This window comes from Branchiostoma floridae, chromosome 13 (assembly GCF_000003815.2).
Source record: "Branchiostoma floridae strain S238N-H82 chromosome 13, Bfl_VNyyK, whole genome shotgun sequence".
Lineage (NCBI taxonomy): Eukaryota > Metazoa > Chordata > Leptocardii > Amphioxiformes > Branchiostomatidae > Branchiostoma > Branchiostoma floridae.
In genome coordinates, this window is record NC_049991.1 from 3,776,244 (window position 1) to 3,786,215 (window position 9,972).

Consider the following 9,972-nt stretch of genomic DNA (forward strand, 5'->3'; position numbering starts at 1 on the left):
TTCTTAGTTAGTAAAAAAATCTGTTACTGAAACAGAAAGGAAACGTGCTGACCTATGTGCCACTAGGCACTAGAAGGATCATAGTGAAGGTCTGAAAAAAAAAGAACGAACGACTTTAACTAAGAAAGCTTGTAAGAATGACTTCATGTTTAATTCATACCAGTCCTATGATCTTTTTCAGCACTATGTCCATGTAGACAACGGTTGGGCTTGTGTAGTTCCTTGCCGGTCTGATATGAGAACTGTAGTTAATCATCAACATCTTGTAAAGATCATGTGCTTCATCGTTTCCTAACAAAAACAAACAAACAAAGAAACAAATGAACATTTTAGTTTTACACACGTTACAGAATAAAGACACGTTGTGACGGTTGTACGAAGGATCGTGTGAGCGCAGCAGCAACGTGTTTGGCTCGGGACCGAGCTGAGGTCTCGAGTAGGAATTCCGCCGTGTTACCAACCTTGGGACCTTCCGCCGTGTTACCCCCCCCCCCCCCCAGGAATTTAAGTCAGCCTTTTCGGGTGTACCGTTGAAGACAGCCAAATTTTGCTCGACTAACTCCCGAATTCCCCAAGTTTATAAGACAATCGTGTGTCGATCGCGCGACGAATGATGTGATCTAGGTCCTTAATACTAGTACGTCAGATCTAGAGTCGTGCAGCTAAACGTAAGAACACAAATAAAAGAAATGCATCGAGTAGGGGACAACCATCGCTGTTACGAATGAACACCATGTTACATAAACAATAGTTTTTATGAACAATGTATTATAGAAATATTCTATTTAGCTACATTATAGGATTTTGTTGAGTTTTGAAACGACATTATACAAACACATCTCAAGCTACATTTTAACATTACGAAGAAGACGAACAAATACATTAGAATAATTTTAGACCCATGTTTTAAATTAGTCTTAGAAACCATGTGTACTGTATTACTACCTTGTATCTATACGCATGTACTTAGCCCGATAGGGTATGAAGGCAATGACTAATATAACATACCTTTTGCGCTATGTAGGTTGGTCAGAAAGAACGCAAGAAACACTACAAACACATGCACCAATGCTGCGGTTAGCACCATTGTTGAGGGGACACGGCAAAAATTCAACACAGTGCCAATCGCGTTCTAATTTAGTAATCAGAGGGTCTGCATGCTCCTTTCCGTAAGGCATAGGCAGCCTGTTTCCCGTATTAAACTCGTAGGGGAAAACATCTAACTACGTAATTCGTAGCGAGGCGACCAAATAATTGCCGTAATTGCCTTCCTTGATTTAGGGAAATTCGTTGGGGGTTCTTCTGAATTCAGCGTAAATTGTTGTCAGGAGCCCCATACATACCCTCTAGTTACTGTGGCCTAGTGGTCCATCTATAGTGTCCACTTAAAGTCGCGTGCCCTTTAATCTAGTAATTTGTGATCCAAAATTATTGACCACACTTGAACAAAGAAGACTGCTGCACGCAACTCGTTTGCTGTCCTTCGAAAGGGACTAAGTCTAACTAAAACCGCACTTTTCCTAGTTTCTTGTAGTGGCCTGTCCCACTGTCGAGAGAGGGGTGCAGGTCCATGACATATTCATCTAGAATAATTTCTGTTTCCGTTTGAAATGGTCGAACCCGAGCTGAACCATTATTTTCTTTCATCTATTTCTTTTACAACATTTCAAGATACGGTCGTACATTTGTAATTGAAATGTTGCGTTTATGCATGAGTCTATACGTTTTTGTCACCACTCCCATATACATTGACTGTTCAGCGATATGGCATAGACGGTTTCAAATTGCAACGAACGTTTACCAAAGTATCGCGCGAAAGCCTTGAAAATGTAATAAAGAAATTAACCTCATATTCTTTCGTATTACCGTAAATGCATTTAAGTTCACGGGTATTTACTTTCGCGGTCGCGGGAAAATGGAGTGTTCGCGGTGGTGTTAAGCTCGCGGTAGCACCGTAGACTGTAGTCTAATACTATAATGGAAAATTTGTTCTCGGTGGTTTCAAGTTCACGGTGAAGTGGCCACTGCAAAAACCGCCAACATAAAACTGCCGCGAACATTTCTGCATTTACAGTATGTAACCTTCATTTCGAGTTGTACTGAGAAATGCCATCTAGCGGTTCAGACTGATAGTGCATCTTTTATGTAAATCATCCCCATATATGGGCAATTTCGTTAACATAGCACCCATCCTGACTGCCCATCACAATAAGCAGTTCAACCAATCATAGATCGTCAATCATCTGTTCGACCAATGAGATTCTTTTTCATATCGCATTTCTACGTTTTGATGGAGGTGAACTCGGGGATAGGTCCATTTCCGGATTCCTAAAAGTAGTCGTGATCGCCAGGCCAGCGATATTATAGATAGAAACTTGTCCATAGCAGCCAATTTCGGATTCAATTATAATTCAGTGTCATGCATATTGGCCTCCTTTGAATTCACCACATTTATATATGGTACATACTTCATCTATTCAGCCATAAAAACTCATTAAAGACTCAGCCGATATTCCAACCGGTGGCTACAACCTGGAATCCAGTCTACCGTGAATTGGCCAGGCTACCTTCGGGACAGGAGGGTCTTTCCACCGCCGGGGTAATCTTTCACATCCGGTAGGGGTTTTGCACGGTGGGAGTTTGCAAAGTCCTACCGGGAAAATGCTACGGGTGTGAATGATAACACCGGCGGCTGAGAGCTGCACTGGCCCCGTAGAGAGCCTACACTAACTACGGTAGGTCGTGCAACAGCTAGACTGGATTCCATGTTACGGTGGCTATTGGTTGGATGGATAATCACTTCGAGTGATTAATTTGCTCAATATGTCATGAGCCTAGCTTCCCACAGTGAAGCGTGGTTTGCTGTGTGACTTCATACTATTATTACTTCGTTAGCATGAAAGCTCATCTGTGTTTATATTATTCACATTGACGTTTTGAACGGTCATACAACACAATATTTGCTCACCTCGAATTTTCGGTCGCACATTCGTCGACCTTCGTCAGGAGTGATGATTCAATTACTCAGTGAGCACGTGACTCGGGGACACGTGACTCGAGTAACGAATCATAGATGCTTGGCAAATTTTGTGTTGTTTGACAGTTGAAAAACTTCAATATTATTACTTCGTGTTATGTAGGGCCATGCTGATTTGAGTATATTCCCCACATTGACAGACGAACAGAAAGCCACTTTTCTCTCGAAATCGCAGAACCCACAAATTTTAGAAAAGGTGGGGCTTTTCGTCTCCCTCTGCTTCCAAAAAAAGAAGTCAAACCCAACCTGTTTAGAAATAGCCAACGCTAGTATTGCAGTAGAATATTGTTCATAACTGACCATTGTCACTTGTATATCTACTATGTTTATACCATGTACTTGCAATATGATTAAAACCTTTAAATCTATAGCTAGTTCTGAATCGAAGTATTGATTATTCTAACGTATTTCAACCTTCTATGCTAAACAAAATCAGCTCAACCTATATTCAAAAGATCTCGAACCTATGTATTACCGTAAATGTTAGAATCCATTCTGTTGATGAGTATAACTAAGTCCTATCACTTTACATATTACGACTTTTCATATTCTTATGCCTGTACTTACCCCAATATGGCGTGAATGTACAGAAAAGGATACCATCGTTTTAGATCTTTTTATGAACAGTCAGTCAATTATTTGCCTGTGAATAGCGAAACTTGGAAGTTGTGGATAAATCTTTATGATATTTTGGACGATGGAACAGTTAGCAATTTGAAAGAAAAGATTATTTTATCCAGGCGACTTTCTACGGTACTGCAGTAGAAGGCTCTGATTTTAATGTCTTGTGCTCTGGTCACGATTTGTGGTTGGCAGATAGCTCTTTTGGCCCTCTACCAGCTTGCTTTGGAACTGCATGAATTCGTTTCAGATGCAAATTATGCGGGGTTTGAAACAGGATACGTCAAGAAGGGATGAATGGATTTTAATCATTTTTGACCTGTGAGTAACTTTGACGAAGATCAACATAGTCGTATTTCAATTATGCAAATCAAATTCTGATTTGCATAATTTATGGCGAAACTTAACATATCATCTGTAATAAATGTTTCCATACCCATAACGCATACAACTCCGTTGGTTCAAAAGAAGCATAAATTGATATGAATAAAAAAGATCATGACCTAATTGACATCTATTTATATGACTGTTTAAGACACATTTTAGATGGTGGTTCGTTTCTAGCTTACAAGGCTAACCGAATTTCAGTCTTATTTTGTGTAAAGAAATAGGTAAATTTGCCAAATATTTTCTGCTTAAAAACTGACCTGTTATGCATGCAACTATGAATTCCCTCTATCGCATACATATATGGACTTGTGCATGTATCATATTGTATTCAAGAAGGTCATAAATATAATCTTCATATATCATATCAACCAAGGACGCTATATAACGTCCTTGTATCAACCAAGTCACTGAACTCTACTCCTTCGCCTACAACTGGGGACATCTTATTATGAGACTCTATTTATAATTTCCTTTTTAAAAGGTGTCCTACTTTCAAGAGGAAAGTGTGAACTGAAGTCAACCCAATGCCGGAGGAGGTAGGAACGATAATCAAAGGCAAAACGAGGAAACAAAATTGACCAATCACAAAGCTCCACTCAATACCTCCGTCAAAACATAGAAATTCTTGACGGACAGTCAGCGACTCTCTCATTCGTCGAACCGCTAATTGTAATGCAGTGATTGGTTGAGATGATAATTAAGACGGACACTCATAGTCAGGATCGGTGTAATTGATTGATTCACGTTTTTGCTTGGCATGCCGTCCACTGGGCCAGCTGGACTGATGGCGTAGGGAGAGTCCACTTGGACAGAGGGGGAGTCAGATCGCCACCTCGCGCATGCCGGATGAAGCGACGACGTGTTATGCGTGGTCGTCAGTCCACGCACAACCTTTCCGCCGCTATCTGATTGTCTGTGTGCGTCGTCTGTCGGAGACATCGCTATCTCACCGCTGTATCCATTATCTGAATCTCTAAGATCTCTCAAATCGAAGACATATGTCGTGCTGTCATTTGCTGTGACGGTATACACAGCTGCGAGTTGTGTTCGTTGGAAAGCTGGTGGATATCAGTTGGTTCTGAATACGAAATCCCTGGACATTCGAGTTCGTGTGGATATCTCGCAAAGGCACCAGATGTCAAGGTATGTTTTATGCTTACATACGTTCTAAATATCAGTCCGTATTTTCTGTCATGTTTAAACATAGCCTTTAGTAAGGGATTTGTACGCGTTTGTTATATACCATGTGGGAATACACGCAATGGCCATTGTATATAGAAAATGTCGGCCCTCGAAAAGATAGGATTTTTATCGTGGCTTCTCATCATAGCGATGTCAGTTGGGGTATAATATGATAGATATGCGTGGCGCTGTTTATGGTTTACTGTGTCACGAATATTATCCATGGAAAATCGAGATCTAATCGCCCCCCTCCCCTCTTCTCTTTCTTTGCATAAGATACACAGTGCGCGTATATATCGGCGAAAGGGAATTATTCTCAAATCAGGGGTTGGCATTTTCGGCTTTAGAAATATTCTTGTGAATGATTAATTAGTCTAGCACGACCCTGTGTACGAGTGGATGTATAATTTAAGATGTAAAGGATTATTTTTTCAGAGGTTTGAGACGGTTGCTAACTGTGTGATGATGGCGATGCGGTGCATATAAAGGGAACTAGGGCGTGTGTTGTTTTGCATCGCAGGCGAAATTGGGTCATTGGGCAACATCAAAGTCAACACTCGTGTTCTCGTCACTTTGGGGTATCAAAGAACGTTACTCTCAATGCAGAGGTTAGGCTCCAGCTGTTTCTAGTCGTTTTTATCGAGCTTTCTATTTTGTCATTTGAAGTACGTTTGACACAGCAAGATAAAATGATAAATAGAAAGCCCGATAAAAACGACTAAAAAAACAACAGCCGGAGCCTAACCTCTGCTTGGAGAGTAAAAAAACGTACGATTCAAGTCTTTTTCTTCAAACAGGCTGTCATAGTCAGTGCTAGAGTTTACTAAAGGGGTGGATGCGTAGGAAAATTTGTTAAAATTTTGTAAATATTCCGTAAAATCCATTAAATCATGTATTGTGTTTCGACCAATTTCTGCTAGTTCTCGTCACTTTGGGTACCGCTTAGTCCAAAAACGTTCGATTCAATTATTTTTTCTTCAAACAGGATGTGCTAGAGTTCACCTAGGGGGAAAATGTGTAGGAACATTTGTCAAAAAAATTGTAAATGTTCCGTAAAATCCATTAAAATATGTCCTGTATTTCGTCAAGTTATTCAGCATAAAGAGACGACGATAGCTTCTATGATCTTCTTCACATCGGTTCTAGCGAAGGAAACATATAAAAAGAAAGAATTTTGAAAATACTGCTATATTTTCTTTGTGTTTTTTTCCCTATATCCAACTAGGCGTAAAAGCAGTTTGCTTCTAATTTTTGGAAAAAAGAATTATGTTATTTTATCATATAACTATGTTATTTTTGGACAGGTTATTTTAGGTATGCTCACACCATATGTGCAACTAGGGCGGCAAAAGCGAAGTGAAATACCAAAGTGTCATGAAAAATGGCTTCATCAAGATTTGGCGGAAACGGTGGGGTTTTTAGCCCGACCTAAGGCTGTTTTGCCGGCCCACTCGCAGTCAGAATTACCCTCTTTTTCTGACAAGGTAACTGAATGAATTCCACCCCGTAAACATTCCCCGGGGTGCGCTTAGAGTCCTCGGCGGGCCGACAACACTAAGCGTACCGATGATATCCCGGAAAGCTCGCTGTGACCGTCGGATCGGTTAGTACCAGGATAGTACTGTAAATGCATTTTAAGTTCGCGGGGATTTAATTTCGCGGTAGCGGGAAAAGGGACTTTTCGCGGTGGATTTAAGTTCGCGGTAACACCATAGACTGCAGTCTAATACCATGATAGAAAAATGTTAGCGGTGGATTTAAGTTCGCGGTAAAGTGGTCACCACGAAAACCGCGAACATTTATCCACCGCGAACATTTCTGCATTTACAGTAATACACTGTCCATCTTAACCGTCCGTCATAATCATCTGTTTAACCAATGAGAGCACGGCAATTATCGGTTCGGCCAATGAGAGCGTAGCTGCATGTTTGTAGTTTGGATTTCTTCATTTTGGCCGGCGGGGCTATAAATGGGATTGGTTTTTATGAGGAAAACTGAATACATAAGAAGCAAGGGGGTTAGTTAAAAGTGATATTAAATGGTATTGATACACATAATTGTTTAACAGCTAGGTTGTGAATGGATAACTTCGGTGAGTCAAAATTCTGGCGTAAGAATATGCAAATTAGCCGAGTCCCAAGGGCTTGCAATACGTCATACTACAAGTTCAAGAAGACATAGAAGATAGACACGCAATGTCTGTTTCAAGTATTGTGATTATTACATCATAACTTTTCACTCATATTCAAGTGCGTAAAGGTGATTGAAATAAAATACTATAAGCATTGTTTTTTTTTTTTTCATTTCTAAACATTTACTAGTATTAACCAATATCTAATGAATCAAAATATAACTATACTCGGAGTTATATGTGCTGTTATTCCGAAATTTCTTTCAATATTTTTTTGTCCGTCATTTACCTTTTTTGTACACCCACCTACCTACCAACCTACCCACCGTACACCAATACAATCACAGACCCATAAAATTACACACCCACACATCCACCATATATATATCTCCAACACCCATATTGCGCACACGCATTCAGTGACAGACATAGTTTAAACTGGGACCAATTCCAAGTTCGTCTACTGAATACTAACGTTTCCCTTACGTAAGCAGACTTCCAGTCTTATGTAATCTGGCATACGGAATAGAGGTCAAAGTCTGTCCGCCATGTGACACAGTTTAGTATTACAGGACAGTTCATTATCATAACGAAGGGGGGGGGGGTGTCTCAATGTCAGTGTCAATTCTTTGAACGCAAGGGGAATGAAATGTCATGTATTATTTTCAACGCATGTCGTTAATTCTAAACGAACGGGTATCGAAAACCAACCGTACAGATTCTAGAAATAGTCGGTGGCTGTGAAATTTGCGACCGTTCACAATAATTAGTGGATCATCCCTCAATGTTTATTTTTATGGTGGGTGTGAGAGGGAGACAGTGTGACGTATTGCAGCAGACTAATGTCAATGGCTTGATCCGTACATCGTATACCAGTACACGGGGGAAATTTCTGATATGGTAGAAACAACTGGTACGGGTGTCATCTGGAAGTCGCATCCATGATATTTTTGGACACTAGGTAAGAATTGGTGTTGTTGTTATAGCGCTGTCAAAGCCAGTATGGCTCTTGTTGCATATATAGGCCGGTCTACTGTTGTATCAATTATTTACCTTTTGCTACGTACAGCTCTTGACAATGGTATAGATTTGTTTTGGATAGCGTTGAGCATCCAGGTTTAGAAATGCACATAATATGTATCGAGCACAGTGCATCCACGTAGATGTATGTATCGAAAAATCGACCAGTTGCTAGCCAAGCGGGCGTAACGTTTTAGACCAATACCCGAGAACAACCATGTAAAAGATTGGGATGCATAATACATTACACACGTCTCTTTGACTCTAGGGGATTTCTATTTCAGATTTGTTGTGTAAAAGGTAGTAGACGCTCAAGGTCATAGTGAATGTTTATGAATATTTTCCTTCAATAATTCATGAAGTAGATACAAAATGTATTAGGTTCTGTTGTGTGTTTGTTGGTGGCAACGATTAATGTTTAATACAACAGTTCGTGAATCAAACTTAAAATGAACAGATGCTGCATAGTATTAGAAAGCCGCTAGGGGTCGCAAATTTAGTCATTAATTTCCCTGTAGTCAAGAAAAAATGTTAAGAAGATACAAAATGTATAAGGTTCTGTTGTGTGTTTGTTGGAGGCAACGATACATGTTTGATAGCAGTTTCAGTGAATCAAACTAAAAACGAAGGATGCATGGTACTAGAAAGCCGCTAGGGGGCGCAGATGTAGTAATTTGTGTCAAGGACTAGGGTCCAGCAAAAATCATAGAAGATACAAAATGTACAGCAAAAAGAAGGCATACCTTTTTTGATGTGCTTTACTTGAAAAATAAACCTCGCACATTTAGTTGCGCTTCAAAGAGTGAACTGCAGTTAAGTAAGAAAACGCTAGGTGCCATATCAGCGTCTCAAAAATTATAAGAAAACCAGGGATACAATCTTAGGTTAGAATAGGGATAGAGACATATTACATTTTTTTTATTTGTTCGCATATATTACATCTTAAAAACGTTAAATCATAAAAAAAGTCGTAGCCAAACCCTCTCCTTTCACCGCCTTTTACCTCCCCAACCGAAGTTTGGTACCAATTTCCTGGATGGAGTGATAGTCCGGTGGCATAGCTGAAAAAAAAAAACCAGGCTAATTGTGCACTTTTGTCTAAAAGCACCAAATTTGGCACACACATAGTCAAACATGTTCTAAGCAAATCTAGATATGGAGGCATCTCAATTTCAGCCTAGGAGCACTTTTACATCACTTTGAATTTAGAGCCCCCGGAAATGGAATACTCATTTTGGTGATTTTCTTAAGGGGAGGGGCAAAAAGCTAAACATCGTCGTTTCTTCTTTAAAATTCATAGGTTGGTAGAACCAGTCACTACAATATAATGTGGTTTTCCCAAGGGCACAAGATCGGTAGCATAACACCACTTCTGGGTCTGGGCCAAACACTCAGCAGTTACGCCAAACGACCGTCATAAGTGTGGTATATATATAGTGAGTAGGTTGAAAAGTTCGCCTGAAGCAATCTGTTATACCCCCCTCACATTAGGCGCGATTCGATCGGACGACGAGTCTGCGAGCTCTAAGTTACGAGGAGGCATGGCCCTGATGCGAAAGAGGAAATTGCAGAATTCCCCCTTCCCGTCAGG

General features: G+C 40.2%; 1 protein-coding gene across 6 annotated transcripts in view; it reads left to right on the top strand.

Annotated features, from left to right (window-relative positions):
- The first annotated feature begins 4,863 nt into the window (after window positions 1-4,863).
- The window catches only part of LOC118429578 (ileal sodium/bile acid cotransporter-like), a 36,011-nt gene continuing 30,902 nt past the window's right edge, over window positions 4,864-9,972 (top strand). For 2 of the 6 annotated variants that reach the window (XM_035840117.1, XM_035840118.1), the window contains exon 1: window positions 4,864-5,191. The gene's annotated coding sequence lies outside the window, so the exon portion shown is untranslated. Of the gene's footprint in view, window positions 5,192-8,178; window positions 8,323-9,972 lie in introns of those variants that run through there. The other 4 variants (XM_035840116.1, XM_035840119.1, XM_035840115.1 and 1 more) reach the window with 3 other exon arrangements.